Source organism: Gigantopelta aegis, chromosome 11 (genome assembly GCF_016097555.1).
Source record: "Gigantopelta aegis isolate Gae_Host chromosome 11, Gae_host_genome, whole genome shotgun sequence".
In the NCBI taxonomy this organism is placed as follows: Eukaryota; Metazoa; Mollusca; class Gastropoda; order Neomphalida; family Peltospiridae; genus Gigantopelta; species Gigantopelta aegis.
Genome location: NC_054709.1, coordinates 11,716,506 through 11,737,331, shown reverse-complemented (window position 1 = coordinate 11,737,331; position 20,826 = coordinate 11,716,506).

Sequence of the window (20,826 nt, the reverse complement as noted above, 5' to 3'; positions counted from 1 at the left end):
GTAAACGTAAATCTACGATTGAAGAGCTATTCACGAAACAACGAAAAACGTAAGTTACGTGTAAAGTTGGACGTACATATAAGAGTGCCTCAGGTTGCAACTAACGCTGCTCGTAAGTTGTGTACATATAATAAATCAAGCACGATCACCGTTATTTACTATTATTTACGGAAACGAGCAGTATTTCCAATAAATGAAGCAGTTTGCGATGGCGAACGCCCACGGATTGAATATATTTTTGTTCGTGATCGAACGAATGTTTTCGACTCGGCCAATTTCTCCTGAGTTATCTTTTCCTTTTTAAGAAATGTCCTCAAGTTCGTACCAAAACGCGAATACCCACCAATACCAAAATGCCATGGTTCACTGTTCGCAGTGTTATTGTTAGCAGACGACAAACAAAATTGCGTTTTGCGCATTTGTTATTTACCCGGTAGCCATCGTTTCTAATGTGTTTTTATTAATTACTCCAGTGAGAGTGTTAAATCGTAGATTTACGTCCAACTAAGTTACGTTTACATTTACGACCATCTTTGAGAATAAGGTGCTTCTTGCACGTAAACGTAAATCTACGGCAGACGTAAGTGCTAGTCGTAGACGTAAATTTACACTTTTTTTGTGAATATGGGTCCTGGAATACTCCGCTTTAACTATATGAAGAGGTCCCGCCTTTTCATTCCCTTTTCATAAATGCTAGTCTCAGACCCCAGACTACCAACTGTCACGACGCAGTTTGCCAACTCGCCGATATCTCGACTTCTACGACTGTCCAGTTGCTAGTCTGAGCGCTCTTACAACTCGATTCTCGTCGTATACAACTCCTACAACCGATTAGTTGTTAATATGAGCGCATCCATGGTTACGCTAGGATCAGAGTACCAACTGCCAACAGATATTTTGTCAACTCGACGTCAATTTTCCAAACTCCCGCCTAACGACGGGTGTGCTCAGATTAACAACTAATGGGTTATACGACGATAATCCAGTTGTAAGAGCGCTCAGACTAGCAACTGAACAGTCGTAGAAATACTGGAATACTGGAACACTGTATATATATATATATATATATATATATATATATATATATATATATATATATAGATATATATATATATATGTATATATATTTATATGCACATACATATTACATACATACATACATACATATTACATACACACATACATATCTATATCTATATCTATCTATCTATCTATCTATCTATATATATTATGATCAAATTGTGTAGCACAGAGAAATTGATCACGCAAACATTATCACAGCAAAGAAAGAACTAAAGCCTAGGGGTTAACACGATGGTTCAGTCCCCCCTCTCCTAGAGAGAGCAGGTCCCCGTTTTTTTTTTTATAGTTCTTTTTCAATAATTGGAAAAATTACCACGCAACCGTTCAGTTTCTGTCACGCCCACTCCTGTAATGCTGCGCTTTATTTATGTATGTATGTAATATGTATGTATGTATGTAAATATGTATGTGCATATAAATATATATATATATATATATATATATATACACACACACACACACACACACACACACACACACACACACACAGTAAACTCTCTATATGTCAAACTCCGTTTTCTCAAACGTCATGCTATCTCAAAGCAAGAAGTGGGTCCGAACCGTTTCTCCATATAAACACGTAGGAGTTTGTATGCTTATCTCAAACTTTGACATAAATATACACACGTTATGTCAAATGACTTATGTTGTCCCATATGACATATTTACTATATATTTTGTATATTTTTGTCGAAGTTGAAAACGTATTTTCCATAAATTAAAATAATTATTATTTAATAAAATTATTTCGATAAATGCAGTAAACCAAGCCAAGGGCCTCCTTTTAATTTATTATGTTTGTGTTCGATCATTAGAGGCCAGTGGATCAACTTGTTGTTATTGCCAAGTGTGCATAATTAGTATTTATTTAATCCGGTCGCTTGAAAGTGGTGGCCTATGAAACCGCAGCAGTTATCAAAAGCGGGTAACAATAAAAGTGGGATTGGGTATATAAAGGTATTGGATTAGGTGTTCTTAATATGAGTGGTTTTAACTTGTTATTTTAAGTCCAAATTTTAAAATAAAAATATAAGCGTGTACACTTGTTATGCATTCATCTTGCAATATATTTTGTTTTATCTAAAGCCAAGGATAATAATTTGCCAATTGATTGCAAGCTTAAACTATTTGATTCAATGGTCCTCCCAATACTTTTATATGGCTGTGAAATCTGGGGATACGAAAATGTGGACATAATAGAAAATATTCATATAAATTTTCTTAGACGATTATTGCCAGTAAAAAAAGGTACGCCTATTTTAATGTTATATGGGGAACTTGGTAGAACGCCACTAAAACTATTATCCTGTTCAATTATTTAGACCCAAAGTTTTTTGCAAATGTTACGTTTATTTCCTATTCGATATTTGTTTTCTTTGCATTTACATGAAAACAAACCCAAACCCCGACAGGTGTTATATATAAATCATCATATAAAATGCACGAAGTTGACTTAATTCCACTTTTTAAAAATCTCTGTGTCTTTTGAATGCACGTTATTTCTCCAATAAACCGGCCTCGGTGGCGTCGTGGCAGGCCATCGGTCTACAGGCTGGTAGGTACTGGGTTCGGATCCCAGTCGAGGCATGGGATTTTTAATCGAGATACCGACTCCAAACCCTGAGTGAGTGCTCCGCAAGGCTCAATGGGTAGGTGTAAACCACTTGCACCGACCAGTGATCCATAACTGGTTCAACAAAGGCCATGGTTTGTGCTATCCTGCCTGTGGGAAGCGCAAATAAAAGATCCCTTGCTGCCTGTCGTAAAAAGAGTAGCCTATGTGGCGACAGCGGGTTTCCTCTAAAAACAGTGTCAGAATGACCATATGTTTGACGTCCAATAGCCGATGATAAGATAAAAAATCAATGTGCTCTAGCGGCGTCGTTAAATAAAACAAAACTTTACTTTCTCCAATAAATAACTACGGTCATTTGCATATCAAAAGCATCATTCTATAGTGCGTTTCAAACTAATGTTCGGTTCTATCGTCCTATCCGCACAAATCGTAGTATGACCTATATTTAAGAAAATATCTGTAAACATGAAGCAGGCGCGGATTCAGGTGGGGAGTTCAAGTGACAAAACCTCAGTTTGCAAAAAAAATATGTATCAAATATTATAATTATATTGTGGAATACACAAGCGCGCGCTGAAGGGAGAGAGAGAGAGAGAGAGAGAGAGAGAGAGAGAGAGAGAGAGAGAGAGAGAGAGAGAGAGAGAGAGAGAGAGAGAGAGAGAGAGAGAGAGAGACGTCATTTATGTAACGACGCACTCAACATATTTTAATCTGTGGTTATATGGTTATAGGGAGAGAGAGAGAGAGAAGAATATGGTATGCATGCGATTGGTGGAGGTGTGACCCTCTGCACAACCCCAACCCCACTTAAGGCTTTTTTTGTATATGGAGCGGGACGTAGCTCAGAGGTAAAGCGTTAACTCATGGTAGGTCGACTGATCGATTCCACATGGTGGACCCATTGGGTTGTGTCTAGTTCCAGCCTGTGCACCACAACTGATGTATAAAGGCTGTGGTATGTGCTATCCTGTCTATGGGATGGTGTATATAAAACGTCCCTTATTGCTTATCAAAATTGCTTATCGGAAACAGTGGCCCATGTGGCGGTAGCGAGTTTCTTTCTCACTGTCATAATGCTCCTTAACCGTTTTGTGTGTGTGGTTAAATAAACATTTCTCTCGTATGTATGTATAGTCTATATGCATTTCTAGTCGATTAGTTTATAGGTTGTTAGGTTGTTTGATAGTGAATGATATGGAAATAAATAGTTTTTGGTGTTAAAGAGTTCATGCATACATTAAAGTAATACTCCTGATGGGTATGGAGAAATAACTTAATCAGTCGACGAACTCATTTCTTCATCACTATCTTCGTTAAGGGGGACTATCACAGGGGGTATTTTATTTCTTATAAAACTATTTTGTTTTCTAAAATCTTCTTCGATCTTTATTACATGTTTAACTGCGTCAGAGAAGTGTGTAGGTGTTACAGAGTTCAATGCATGTGCAAGTTCTCTCCGCACCGTGGTCATTTTACCATCATTATGACGAGCTATGTGCCCTTTGACTTGACTCCAGATCAGTTCTATCGGATTGAGTTCAGAATGTCTTGGCGGCAGTCTTAGACACAAGTGCCCATGGCGTTCAGCAATATCATCAGTTACAAATTGCTTTGCACATTTGTTACTTTTCACAATTTCATAAAGAACTGGCTTTGTCATGTTACTCTCAAAAGGTATATTTTTGTTTCGTAGCCACGACTGAATTTCTTCCTTTTTAGCGTTTAGTGCAGGACATCGTGTAATCTCAGTTAATTTGTTGTGGTAGCTTGCGTTATCCATGACGATAACAGAAGGTTCTGGTAGAGAAGGCATAAGTTGTTCTTCAAACCATTTGATGAAATTGTCATGATTCATCTCACCATGATAGTCTCCGTCTGTTTTTTTAGCCTCAAATATCAATTCACAGCCATCTATCAATCCATATTTATCACAGCCAGCAAGTCTTTTTCCCTTTCCAGTCACCGAACAGAGTTTAGGAACTCGATCAGCAGCGTCTGATTTCGGCAGGTGATTGGCGGTACTTGTGCCCGGGTGGATATCTGTCCAGTGGTGGGATGTTGTGTGGTTGACATTCATCCAGGTCTCATCTTGATACACTATTAAATACCCCTGTTCTCGTAAACTGGATATTTCATGGAGATAGGACAGTCTCCTGTCTGATATATCGGCGTCCTCAAAAATCACTTTTCCGGTTGTAGACATATGTTGGTATTTAAAATCGAGGTCATGGAGTGTTCTTCGTAAAGTTGATATGGATATGTTGATTCCACATTCCTCCCTTAAAGCCACGTTAATCTTATGTAATGTAGGTAATTCGCCCTCTCTATAAAATCTGTATACTCGTCGTCTAATAACATCTTTATCAAATAAATCGATGAGTTTTCGGTCGCGTTTTTTAACAGTGATTTCTGTGCTTGGATTCGTAGAGCTTAGATTTTTCACAGTTCTTTTTACTGTTGAAACCGAAACTTTAAGTGCAGCGGCAACTCGATCGACAATTCCATAAGAAGCTTACCTAGGTCTACCGCGCTGATATTCATCTTCAAAATAATCGAAAACGTTCTTAATAAACGATTTTACATCAACTGAAGTGTTTTTCGATTTACCCATATTTTTCCTCAAATAACAATAACAAGAATGTCGACTAATACATTTTCAATGAATTTATATACCCTACCTAACTTGTATTTTACGTGGTTTACACATTGCTACAATAGCACGTGCAGTCATAGATCGAAATAATGATGTTATTGACCAAACAATGCTATAGTATTTTGAACATTCAGGGCTGTGTCTGCGGGATGAAAAAGTGGTTGAACCCATACGAGTCCGAACAATATCCCTTTGGTTTTTCGCATTACAAATGTAACACCCCACCCCTAAACACTAGCCCCTAGCACTACCCTAAATACTATATATATATATATATATATATATATATATATATATATATATATATATATATATTATATATATTATATATATATACGTATGAGTTCCCAATTTAGAGGCAAATTAAATAACATTTTTATTATTATTTGATGTTGGTGGGCTTTGACATTTTATCCCCCCCCCCCCCCCCGGTCTTCTGGGTCCGGCCCTGCATTAAATTTATTTATAAATGTGGAAAGCACATTCCTGCGGTGTGTGAGGTGATTTGTGTTTATTACTGTGCTACACCTCAGTTGTGTTAGGTTAGGTATGGTATGCTAATATATAATTGATATAATAAAATAAAAATACATAATACATTAGCTAAATTTATTAAATATAATGCACCTACAAGAAAGGGTTACATGTTTTGTTTGTTTACATCTATGTTTAACGGAAAGATTAGACAATGCTGTTACACACTGCAAAACAATAATAACCTTGATTTAGTGAAACAAGCTATAATGGCCTTCACGTAGCCTCAGATCCCAATGTTTTGATATGCAAATGACCGTAGTTATTTATAGGAGAAATAGGAGATTTTTAAAAAGTGGAATTAAGTCAACTTCGTGCATTTTATATGATGATTTGTATATAACACCTGTTGGGGTTTGGGTTTGTTTTCGTGTAAATGCAAAGAAAACAAATATCGAATAGGAAATAAACATAACATTTGCAAAATACTTTGGGTCTAAATAATTGAACAGGATAATAGTTATAGATCAAAGAATTATAGGATTCTGGGCACGTATAGTTAAAGGTAAATCTACAAAAATCACTAATTTAATTCTTAATGATATGATAAAAGACTATTGAAAACGGGCACAGCTATAACTGGCTAAAAAAATTAATACACCTGTTAAATAACCTAGGCATGACCGATATTTATATATCGAAACATTTCCCATCCGTAAAAATACTAACTGAGCATGTTAAACGAAGGCAATTTGACCAGTACCTACAAACATGGCATAACAACATCGAGTTTACATCCAAAGGCAAAACATATTCTATTTTTAAACAAACTTTAAATTTGGAAAAATACTTTATTAAATTACCTAAAAAATTGTGGACCAACCTGAAATTCAGAACATGTAATCATTATTTACCCATAGAAACAGGACGCTGGAATAGCATACCAGTGGAAAACAGATTATGTGCATTGTGCGAAGAAAATGATATTGGAGATGAATATCACTACTTATTTAAATGTAATTATTTTATGAATACACGCAAAAGGTTTATAAAGCCATATTATTATTAAAAAAACTAGCACTCTTAAATTCAAAGAACTATTTAATTGTAATAGAATAAGCACTCTCCGTAAATTGTCAAAATTAATCTCTGAAATTATAAGTAAATTTAGTAAACCATAGATAAACATCTTCAATATCATTTTATACTTTTAAAAGTACTGACTAACAAAAATTGATTTGCTTTATTTAAATGTTCTGTCACCATGTGTCTTCTTTTTTAAAATGTGTATATAGCTACTTTGAATTATGTCTGTATATATTCTATGAAGAACTCCTGTTGCCATCTTGTCACTGTAAATAACTATTGTAAAATATGTCCTCATATGCTGTCGTTTGACGACCTGAGTGAATCTAAATAAAGTTTGCAATATGTCGGATAATGAACGCTGCGAGCAATCCAGTGAAGGGCCTAGTCTGATCCCGGTGTGTGTGTGGGGGGGGGGGGGGGGGGGGGGTAGCTGGATCCAGTGCTTTAACTCTGACACGCAAGAGAAAGTTAACAGTACATTCTTTTGAAAAGAAACACGAGGCAATCAAGGTAGATATGAGTGACTGAAAAAAACCCGCTAGAAAATGTCCTAGACGTTTTTGAACCAGATCAGATATACAACGCCGACGAAACTGCGATATTTTATCGCATCATGCCAGAACGCACACTGGAGTTCAAAGGTGTGAATTGTCTTGGTGGCAAAAAGAGCAAGGAACAATTAACAACCCTCGTTTGCAGTAACCGGACCAGAACCGATAAGTTGCCGCTACTGATAATTGGGAAGTCAAGGTGTTTTAAACATGTGAAATCCTTGCCATGCGAGTATCGAAATAGCACAACTGCCTGGATGACGTCGGCCATGTTTACTGATTGAAAGAAAAAAATAGCACTCATTGTTGACAACTGCTCCGCTCATCCCCACGTGAAAGGTCTGCATTGTATTAAACTGATTTTTCTTCCACAAAACACTACTTCAAAGACCCAACCAATGGACCAAGGTGTGATTTATAATCTGAAAATCCACTATCGGAATTTGGTGTTAGATTTGCGGTTCCATGATAATTTAGATGTTTAGTTATCTCAAATGTAACGATATCTCAAATTAACCGGCTGGCACCAGCAACTTTTACATATAGAGAGTTTAGGGTACATATATATATATATATATATATACTCCTCCAAAAATGTTAAGGATCATATATTAAATATATAATATTTTCATATATAAAGATGAAAAGTGTTAGTTTTAGTTTCACGAGTAAAAATGTGCGCACCTGGGCCTTGAATTGGCTTGGGTGAAAATCAGAGTGAAAACGCAGTTTTGAAATCGCAAATTGAAAGCTATGGTGAAATTGAATGTCGTCAGTTTGAGATTACACATCGTTTAATGTTAAAGTTCAGTTACAATGCCACCACGACTCCATTTGACAATTGAAGAGCGAGGCAGAGCAATCGGAATGCTTGAAAGTGGTCAAAGTCAAAGACAGGTGGCTAGAACATTTGCAGTATCACAAAGTGTTATTTCCAGATTGCAAACACGTTACAGCAATACTGGACAATTGCGTGATAGACCCAGGAGTGGAAGACCACGAGCTACAACACAGCGTCAAGACAGATATATGGTGACATTGGCTCGTCGAAATCATTTTGATGATGCTGCAAACCTGAATAGACAATTCTACCAGGCCAGTGTGTGACAGAGGTGGTTGAGAGATAAAGTGAGGGATCGAGAGAGAGGAGGGAGGGCTAGAGTGAGTGACCAAGAGTCGGACAGAGAGAGAGAGAGAGAGAGAGAGAGAGAGAGAGAGAGAGAGAGAGAGAGAGAGAGAGAGAGAGAGAGAGAGAGAGAGAGAGAGAGAGACCTTCATAATTGCACATTCATCTATGCCAGCCGCGTGTACAGTCCAAGGAAATTTTGGCGATTAAATGTTTTAGGGGGTCGGGTCATTCACCCGCGAAAAATACATTAAGAAAGTGTTCTTCAGCAGGTTTTTTTTAAATTAAGATAATGAGAACGATAGGCGAACATTTTATACGTCCGATCATTATTAATCCCCTACCGGTCCAACCGGAAGGGATTATATCTTTCATCTCCGTCCGTCTGTATGTCTGTCTGTCTGTCTGTATGTATGTGTCTGTGTATGTGTCCTTCTGTCTGTCCGTCCGTCTGTTCCACATATGGTTTCCCGATGTTATTTTCACAATGGAGCTGAACTTATGTGTATAGCTTTATCATGTATTGTTACAGATCAAGTTTGACTTTCATGGTGATTTATCCAATTTTCTCAGAGTTATGGCCCTTGAATGTAGGATATACGAAACCTTTTGGGGTCTGGTAGGGGACGTGTATTGATTTAGGAGAATGCTTGGTTATTTCTTCTTTTAATTTGTTTCTTTTTGTAACTTTTACAATTCATAATTAAGTAAGTAATGTTTAAGGTTTTTTAATGCCTATGTTTGACAGATGTCGAACGACTGGGAAGGAAGCAATAGTTGCCACCAATCCTGCTCATCCTGAAGCCGACAAAACGATCGTCGAGGTCAAACTGCGTCTGTTCCTTTTTAACTCCGGCCCTTCTCTGAAGCTCACTTTCACGTTCAAGACGTGTCTTACTGGAAACACGCTGGATTGTGCTGCTGGGGTAGGAACTTTTTATGATAATTAAAGAGACATTCCTAAGTTTGCGGCACTTTTTAAGATGTTATAGACTAACAGACGTTTTAACGATTTTAATTACATATCAAATATATTTTTCTGCATAACATATTAGTGGCTCTATATTAAATGTGTTTCTGATCGTTCTAATATTTGTACTAGGTTAAATTGCATCTTATTTCCTAAAATATTGGGGGGGGGGGGGGGGGGGTGGGGGGGTGGGAGGGGTGTACGTACAAAATTATTTGAAGACAAAATCCAGTTTGGGCTTCATACAAATATTAAGACGATCAGAAACACAATGAATATACAAACACTGATATTCTAAACAAGAAAAATATATTTAATATGTAAGTTTAATCGTAGAAATATTTTATTAGTTGGAAACATCGTACAATGCAGCAAACTCAGGAATGTCCCTTTAAGGCTTGTTTGTGTGTTCGTTTAACGACACCACTATAGCACATTGATTTATTAATCATCGGCTATTTAATGTCAAATAGTTGGTAATTTTGACATATTATAGTCTCAGATCAGAAAGGAAACCCGTTTATATTTTTCCATTAGTAGCAACGGATCTTTTATATGCACCATCCCACTTACAGTGACAGGATAGCACATAGCACGGTGTTTGATATACAGTCGTGGTGCACTGGCTGAAACGAGAAATGGCCCAATGTAGATCGATCCCAGACAGACTGCGCATCAGACGAGCGTTTTACCACTGGCCTACGTTCCGCATGATTGTATATAGTGATACACATCCAGGTAGCACTATACCAATTAATTTCCGGCTGGGTCGAAGTTTGAGGTGCACCAAACTTTTGACAGAGATGAGCACACACATCTGACAGTAAATATCTTCAGGAGTATTATTATTATTTTTTTTTTTTCTTTCAAATATGACATATTGCATTTGTACAAAACTGTCCAAAATACATGTGCCTTGTGAGGTGTACATTATATTAGGTTGCACTGTAGAAACAACAGTTTCAGTGAAGTTGTCAGTTTATGTTAGAAGACACCAGATCCTGGTTGTTATAAAAAAACATGATTCGCCACCTTTTGAAACATGTATGTTATCAGTATAGGTAGCACTATACTAATTAGTTTCTGGCTGGGTCGAAGTTCGAGGTGCACCAAACTTTTGATAGAGAAGTTAACACCACAAGTCCTGTGTTTGGTTATCAATGTGAGTGTGTTGGTTGTAAAAAAATTTAGTTTCATCTGGGCTAAAAATGTATACAATTTTAATTCATCTAGTACCACTGTGTCAAGTAGCCTTGTGCTTGGAACATGTATGGGGTACATGTAAAAAAAAAAGTAATAAAATGTTGTGCGAAACTAGGGGTGTTGTAAAAACATCTGGTTATACCAAAAATGAGCCATGAAAGGTACCATTTTCTGCAGTTAATACTTTGAGGTAGGGGTTGTAGAAGGCCTACTGATATTTATGGGTCATAGTTTGGTTGATATATTGCATATAGTGTTTTTAAACACAAACGTTAACATGGTCGCCTATGGGATTTGAATTGGTATAGTCCAACCATTATAAATTCAGTGTTGAATAAAAATTATTGTGTCGAAACGTGTGATAGCGATCCCGATGATGAATCTACTCCCACAGCTGAAATCCCACCCACAATGGATGAAGTGAAACAGTGTTGCCCAACCTTTTCAATGTTTCTTGAATCATGTACTACGACAACCAATGAACACTTGCAGGCGAAATGCAAAACGTACAACGCTTACATACTTTTTCCGGAAAAACTTAACAATTAAACTTTTGTATTAACCGATGTGACCTAGTAAAACTGCTTCCGCTCTGATGAATCCGCATAAATGTATGTGTATTTTTAACATCTACAGACAATAGTTTTTTCAAGGGTAAAACCAGAAGGATTTATTAAACTTCAAATCTAGCAAAACATCTAGTGTGCATGCACACATACATCATATGTCAAATATATATATATATATATATATATATATATATATATATATATATATATATATATATATATACACATATATAGGTAAATTTATTATTGGTCAATTGATCTTTCAGTTTGGGAGAGGCATGCAGCCATATTGCTGCAGTCCTTTTCAAGATAGAAGCAGGTGTTAAACTTGGTTTCAGCAAGCAATCACGGACAAGCACAGCCTGTGTTTGGAACAGATTGTATAGAAAAGAGGTATGTATGTTATGTTATATTTACTAGCAGCTGATTAAATGTCTCAGTAATAAATGTATAACACTGCAATAGTTAATATAAAATACTTTATTTACATATATATATATTTGACCAGTACAAGTTGTATCACAGGTGTTAACAATGCATATCATTATACTTTGCATAATGTAATATTGATTAATATAAAGCTATTCATAAAAATATATAGATGGTGAACATTTACTGGTTGGTACATTTTCTTGTAAATAACTATATTTTTAATATGTGTAGATTACACCACAGCCTTTAAGAGAAATCAACTTCACTAGACACAAAAAAGGCAGCGTAAAAAGAAAGCGAACAACTCCACAGATTGAAGTTGAACCAGTGGACGAGAGAGCAGCTCTGAGGCAGCTGAAACAGATATTCCCAAAGGCGTGTGTTCTCACCAAAAATGATTCAGATACAGACACTGGATCTGAAGACGAAAAAATTCCACAAGTAAGTTCCTATTCCTATATGTAAATGTCTTTGAAGTATTAGTCAATAGGTTATAATTCTGCAGCCAGAAAGAATGGATGTGTTTGGAGATGAAGGCAGAAAGCAGCATCAACATACAGTAGGTTATAATGTACACGTAATGTACAGACAGGATAGCATATACCACAGCCTGTGGTATGCCAGTCATGGTGTACTAGCTGGGACGAGAAATAGCCCTATGTAATGATGAGTTTCATTTTAATAACAAAGTACCTTCAAATTGTTTAGTTTCTGATTTACCATTAATGCTATAGTTATTTATGTCAAAATGCATTACCAAGCTTAGTAAATAAAAATAATATATATATATATATATATATATATATATATATATATATATATATATATACACACACACACGTGTGTGTGTTGGCAGGACTAGCTCTGAGTTATCAGAAAATTTCGCCAAATTATCTAAAAAATGCAAAACCTAGAGCTATTTTCCAACAAAATATAAATTATAACAATATTTTTTCGAAAAATAAAAATAAAATTCGCATTTGGCAATTGGCAGAGCTAGTCCTGGTTGGTCGGTCTCTCAGTCTCTATATAGATATATATGTGTGTGTGTGTAGTTGTTAAATTGCTATTACCAATGTTGTTAATTATCATTTCAGTTTAATGCAAGCATTATTATTTATACCATCTCCTTTTTTTCAGTTGCTTACTAGATTCCACGAGGTGGAATATTTGATTCTCACACCGGAGGACTTGCAAAACAAGTGTGAAGGGTTTATCAAAGATTTTAAGCCAACGCAACAACAAATTGACAACCTGGAGAAAATGACATGGTCACAAGCAAACAGTGCTTTATGGCATCGTCACAGAGAGGGAAGAATAACAGCCACAGTTGCCCACAATATTAAGACAAGACGCGAGACAACACCAACAGAAGGGCTACTCAGCCGAATCATGAAGTATAAACAAACTGACATTTCGAAGATGGATGCAGTCAGTTTTGGCCTGAGAAATGAACCAAAAGCGAAAATGCTGTACTATGAAATTATGAAAAGGAATCATGACCAGTTTCAATTAAAGGACAGTGGTCTGGTCATCGATGCCACATGCCCCATATTTGCTGCATCCCCAGATGGAGTTAGGACCTGTCTTTGCCATGGCATAGGCCTACTGGAAGTAAAATGCTCTTACAAGCACAAGGACATAGAAATCGGTAAAATATCCGAAATAGACGGAGATTTTTATCTTGATTCTAACCTCGACCTGAAGTTGAATCACAGACACTATACACAAGTACAATTCCAGATGTATGTGACTAAATTATTTTTCTGCGATTTCGTAGTTTACACTACAAAAGGCATTGCGGTTAAAACTGTAAACTATAACCCAGACTTTGTGAAATCTTTAATTGAAAAATGTAGTGACTTTGCATTTCACACTGTTGTGCCAGAAATATTGTGCCACAAGCTACAAGAAAAAGATAATGTTGCTATTTGTACATGTAAGAGGCCACGATTTGGGAAAGTGCAGAAGTGCTCAAGGGAAGTGTGCAAGATTAAATACTTCCATTTCAGTTGTGGTGGTCTTGGCAGAAAACCAAGGGAGTCATGGATGTGTGAGGCATGTTCTAAATGTTGAAACTTGAACATATCATATGGACATACCCACAGAATTATGGGACTTCTATTATCATTATAACTATATTTTATTGCAATCAGATGTAAATAAAACTGAATTAATTACTTTGTAAATAGCAAATATCATGACTGTTCAAATGTTAATTGCTTAGTTTACAAGCTTCGGCATCAGGTTTGTCAGTGCACCACAGATTGTTAAGATATCATCAGCATGTTTTGACAATGATATTGGCATAATGTTTTTTACAATTTGATAATTTTGTATCCTTTCTATTGCCCTTTCAACATGGATTCTGGCTCTAGATAAACGCCTGGAACATTCGATTTCTCGCTGAGAAAGCTGTTTCTTGCCTCTTGTGAACGGTGGAATTGCCAGAGATGCACCATGTACTGCAAGTTCTTACTCAATAAGGAAACCTCTATCTGCTAGGACTAAGTCTCCATATTCCAGTTTGTTATAAAACCCAGATTTTTCAGTAATTTCTTTGCCGCTAACTCTCCCACCCCAGCATTCAGACAAGAAACTAACAGAACCATATGGTGTAATACCAATTAAAAACTTAAGGGTATTATGTTGTTTATAGTTACTCCATGTTTTGGCCCTAGCATCTAGATTTGATGGTCTCTGAAGAAATATTTCTGCGCAATCAATGACAACTCTGCACTTCTTATAGTTTCTTTTGAAGGCTTTAGGCAAGTTTTTCAGTATTGTATTTTATCTGGCCACTGTATAAGAAATTTTAGTTTCTTGGCAAAAATTGGTAAACACTGACCTAAAATCTTTGATACTTGTGTTGGGCATATGTTGAACCGCAATGCTAAGTCTCGGTTTGTCAAGTTCAACCTCAGCTTCATTAATACCAACAACAGCTGGTCACCAGGACTTACATTTCCTATTCTCTTAATACATAAACTTACAAGAGATAAAACCCACATGAACACTGCCACTGAGCACAGGCCAGTTAAAGCTGATATTTTGGCATTATCCAAATTACTAAACGTAAACTTCTTCTTTTGAATTTCATCTTTAAGTTCTCCGTTGTGGTCTAGTACTCGCTGATACTCTGTTTGTAACTGAGAATATTTTCTTTGTAGTTCAAAAAACTCATCTTGCAGTGGACTTGGTTCCTCAGGGATTGGGTCAGTACCTATTAAGTAAAAATAATTGCTGTGAGTATTAATGCAAAATTAATAGCAACAGTTGAAATAACTTGGATGTTGTAATGTAAATATTAATATATATTTATGTTGGTTTTGTGTTTATAAATATACAGCTGTCATTATATTTGTATCAAAAATTTGTATTCCATAATAATATATTTTAATTTCCTATTGATACATATCTGACACATATAATATAGCACATTATTAAAAGCAATATATATTGATATAAAAATACACTTATACAAACAATACTTAAAACCAAAATACATTTTTAGATAACATCCTGTACAAAAGAAGTATAAACAGCAAACATTTGAGGAAAGTAATTGTTCTATAAAAGTTTGTTTTTGTACAGTCATGCCATGTTGATTATATTGTATTTTTTTTTTCAAAATGCTGGGAGAGACCTTAGCATATTGGCTGATCCCAAAACCATTAATTTTATGATAATGAAATATATTTGAAAAAAAGAAAGCGATTTGTTTGTTTTTACTGAAATAAAAAGAAAGCTTGCTAGCCAAGTTAAAAATAATTTTAAGTATGAAATACATGTCACCTGTATCTGTAAATGTTGTTTTACATATGTTATGGGTTAGGTCCATAAGAATGTTAGCAACATCATTTCTATTCTGTTCCTGTTGTATTTCCTGATCTAGAGTTTGTAACACCTCTCTACGTTGTTTTACTCTGTGGTATCTGCTAACTGTATTAGGTGTGCTCTCTCGAACCGGCAAAAAGATGAAAATGCTTGGCACATAATCCGGATGATCACCATCATCTACAGGTCTTCCTGTAAACAATAATGAACTTTAGTATTGTACAGTAATTATTAAATTGGTATGTCAGTTTTATAATTGTTTGGAGGGAATCTCGTATTGCACTGCACTAACAAAATCTCCTTTATTACTTGACTCCATCAACTTGCCCATTACAAACAACCCCCCTCCCCTACCCACAGATATGTTATATAATTTATCTTGTGAGCCATTTCAAAATACATTTTACTCAGTGTTGCATTAAACTCAACAAACTACAAGGTATTTATTTCTGAGCCCACGGTTTTCTACATCGCACACAAAAATAGGGTGGGTTTTTTTCTTCAAAAAACATTTTTACTCTTAAATCTTACCTCAGAAAAAACTGACATTATTTACAAACAACTGAGATAATAAACCATCAATGTAAAAGATAAAAATATATTTCGTCGTAAAACTGACCTGTGATAAAATGTTTACTGCACACGTGGTCGTGTTCTGCCGGTTCCCATGTTTTAGTTTTGTCTTCAATGCAGGTGCGTTTCATTGCCACTTTCCATCGATTCCTACGATCAGTACTTCTTGGAAATCGATAAAAACCGATACCAGACTGCTTCATAAAACGATTAGTGCACCCTGGGGCACAGCAACTAGTTGGCATTGTTATTATAAACAGCACTTAAAAGTTCAAAACATGTATCGCTCTACTGATTTCACTCAATCCTCTTTTGTAGATATAGATATACATATAGATATATATATATATATATATATATATATATATATATATATAGAGAGAGAGAGAGAGAGAGAGAGAGAGAGAGAGAGAGAGAGAGAGAGAGAGAGAGAGAGGGAGGGATGGAGAGAGAGAGAGAGAGACATAGGGAGAGACAGTGAGTGAAGGTGAGAGAGACAGAGTGAGTGAGTGGTGAGAGAGAGAGAGAGAGAGAGAGAGAGAGAGAGAGAGAGAGAGAGAGAGAGAGAGAAGAAATGTTTTATTTAACGATGCACTCAACACATTTTTATTTACGGTTATATGGCGTCAGACATATGGTTAAGGACCACACAGATTTTGAGAAGAAACCCGCTGTAGCCACTTCATGGGCTACTCTTTCCGATTAGCAGCAAGGGATCTTTTATTTGCTCTTCCCACAGGCAGGATAGCACAAACCATGGCCTTTGTTGAAATCAGGGTTTGGAGTCGGTATCTGGATTAAAAAACCCATGCCTCGACTGGGATCCGAACCCAGTACCTACCAGCCTGTTGACCGATGGCCTAACCACGACGCCGAAGCCGGTAGAGAGAGAGAGAGAGAGAGAGAGAGAGAGAGAGAGAGAGAGAGAGAGAGAGAGAGAGAGAGAGAGAGAGAGAGAGAGAGAGAGAAAGAGAGACAGTCTAGCGCGCACTCATCGACTTATACACCTAGAAACTTCAACAGGACCTGACCGCCGTGCTCTAGATTGCATAAAATCCTATGCGCCTGATCATCTACCAACACCGACGGGATTTTCACCAGCCTCACGTGATCCTCACGTGTTCTAAAAGTAATCAAAGTTATTTATGTTCTTTCTCGTAATGCTAGACACTTTTTTCTCTCATCCTCAGGTATATGGAACAGAGCTATCCCATGAAAGAAAGCCATGTTACATAAGAAATTTCTATCTTACATGGGATATCACGCGCTTGCGTTTAAGATGACGTCGGTGGTAATATATGACGTCATATTAATGTGAGGCGGTGACGTGAGGCCATTAGACAGTTTTAAATTAATATTTTGTTATGAAAACCTTCATTTTAAAAGTTATCTTGTTAATTTGTAGTGTTAAATATTATTTAAATGTGTTAAATAAATATTATTTAACACATGAAACAAACACGGTAAATACGATTGTGCAGTTTATTTATGATAAAATGGTCAAATAAAAAGGTTAATTGTTCAGCCATCTTTGTCTGTTCGTGTAAAATAATAGTTTATTTACCGAATGAATGAGATAAAAAGACTCCATCATATGTGGTCATATGGGATAGAAAAAGTACACCCTCGGTGGTGAAAATATCGACCATGGAACTCGGCAAGCCTCGTCCCAGACCGACATTTTCACCACCTCGGGTGTATTTTTTCTATCCCACATGACCACATATGATGGAGTCTTATAATATTCTTTCTTGTTCTGTTGTGTGTGTTCATGGAGAAATGTCTGCGAGCATGACTAGGAACTGTTCATGATGGATCCAACAGTTGCTGAGTTTATTGACCCACATCCAGGAATTCAGCAGACAGACAGATAGCGCGGGGTGTTACGTTTCCACGTGATTAACGCTGCAAGTGCAGACGCATTGCGGTTCCCTGACAACAAATACATTTCCACTGTTGATAATGTTAACAGGTTCTAATAGAACTGATTTAAACAGCTGGTCAAGAATAAAAAAAAGTCTTCTTTTTTTGTTTAAGGACAGCACTAGAGCAGATTGATATATTAATCATCGGCTATTGGATGTCAAACATTTTCGTAGTTTACCCCCTTTCTTGGACACATCCACCGGAGAATGTGCCCATGACAGTCGTGCTTGAACCTTCAGCGGATGTAAGCACGAGTCAAATGGTTGATTGGTTAATTTATTGGTAACTTTGATATATAGTCTTAGAGAGGAAATCCGCTATATTTTTTCCATTAATTGCAAGGGATCTTTTATACCCGCAATCCCACAGACCACAGGATAGCACATACCACGGCATTTGATATACCAGTCGTAGTGTAATGACTGGAACGAGTAATAGCATAAGGGTCCACCCACGGGGATCGACCCCAAAACCAACAGCGCATCAAGCGAGAACTTTATACCACTGGACTACGTCCTGTCCATAATGTTAACAGGTTCTAACAAAACTGATATAAACAGCCAGTCGAGAACAAACCGACCCGGGGTGAAAGAAAGAAATGTTTTATTTAACGACGCACTCAACATATTTTTTATTTACGGTTATTTGGCGTCAGACATATGGTTAAGGACCACACAGATATTGAGAGGAAACTCGCTGTCGCCAATACATGGGCTACTCTTTTCGATTGGCAGCAAGATATCTTTTATATGCACCACCCCACAGACAGGGTAGTACATACACTGGCTGGAACGAGAAATAGCCCAATGGATCTACCGACGGGGATCGATCCTAGACCGACCACGCATCAAGCGAACGCTACGTCCCGCCCTAGTCTTAGAGAGGAAACCCGCTACATTTTTGCATTAGTAACAAGGGATCATTTATTTGCACCACCCAACAGACAGGACAGACTCTGATATACCGGTTATGGCGCACTGGCTTAGATAAAAAATAGCTCAATGAGCCCACAGACTGGGGTCGATCCTAGACCGACCGCGCATCAGACGAACGCCTTACCACTGGGCTACATTCCGTCCAATGCAGACTACCACATCCTATATTATAACGACGCTGAAACGAGAAATTGCCCAATGGGCCCACCGACGGGGTTCGATCCTAGACCGACCGTTCATCAAGCGTGCGCTTTACCACTGGGAACCGGCCTCGGTGGCGTCGTGGTAAGGCCATCGGTCTACAGGCTGGTAGGTACTGGGTTCGGATCCCAGTCGAGGCATGGAATTTTTAATCCAGATAACGATTCCAAACCCTGAGTGAGTGCTCCGCAAGGCTCAATGGGTAGGCGCAAAACCAGTTGCACCGATCAGTGATCCATAACTGGTTCAACAAAGGCCATGGTTTGTGCTATCCTGCCTGTGGGAAGCGCAAATAAAAGATCCCTTGCTGCCTGTCGTAAAATAGTAGCCTATGTGGCGACAGCGGGTTTCCTCTAAAAACAGTGTCAGAATGACCATATGTTTGACGTCCAATAGCCGATGACAAGATAAAAAAATCAATGTGCTCTAGTGGCGTCGTTAAATAAAACAAACTTTCTTTTTCACCACTGGGCTACGTCCGGGTCCGATTTAGTACACGGCAACCTTGTGTTGAGGTCCACGTGTCTACCGCGCCGAGTCATTTCCGCTTCCAGGAAGCAGCACTTCAATATGATCTTTGGTAGAATGTCTGCAGGCTGGGAGAAACTAATATATACCATTCTTCGATATCGTTTGGCTTTGTTCGTTATTTACGAAGTATGTATTACTCACCATTATAAAACCGAATAGCAGGCTGTTGTTTTTAATAGTTTGTGTTACAAACTATAAAACAAACAAAAGAACCCTCCCCCCCCCCCCCAAAAAAAAAAAAAAAAAAAAAAAAAAAACCCAAAAACCCCACCCAAACAACAACAACCCCCTCGTCCCCCCCCCCCCCCCCCCAAAAAAAAAACCCACAAAAAAACAAGCAACAAAAACAAACATGGCAACATTCGTGTATGGATATCTCACCAGTGTTATATTTACATAGGAAAGCATATACAGTGGCGGATCCAGAAAATCCATTGGGGGGGGGGGACATTGACATGAGGCGAAATAAATGCCAAGGGAACTTTGGGGGAGGTTTGGAGGGGGATTGTAAAAAAGATGAAAATTAATATATAATACTGCCCTCCCCCCCCACCCCCCCACCCCCGATCCGCTTCTGATGTAAACAAAAACCTATTTCTCATTCCATCTGCCCATGCATGCGAAGAGTAACATCCCTTGTCGAATCATTTTCATTTCAAGTTATTTTCGTGCTTATTTCCAATTAAGGTTCAAGCACACTGCTCTGGGCACACACCTCAGCTTTCTGGGCTGTCTCTCCAGGACAGTGGTTATAGTTGTTAATTGTTAGTGGTTAGTGAAAAATAAGAGGTTGTAATGAGAGCCGGTATCGGGCTTAACCACGACACCACAGCGGTCGGCTAACGTCCTTTGCCGAATCAAACTAACACTCTAGTGGGCACTGTCCTGGATCACTGACCATTGGCCATGATAGACCGGACCTGGGACAGACATGCCTGAAACCATAGTGGTATAGGGGCATGTAAATAAAGTTCAACCTCAAGCTCTAGTGGGCAACTATGTCAGTTGTCATATAGGCGACGTGACTACGTTCATAGCAGATGTGAAAGTCTGGCAAATTACAAATACCGTTACCCACTGGGATGCATGTCGTTTAA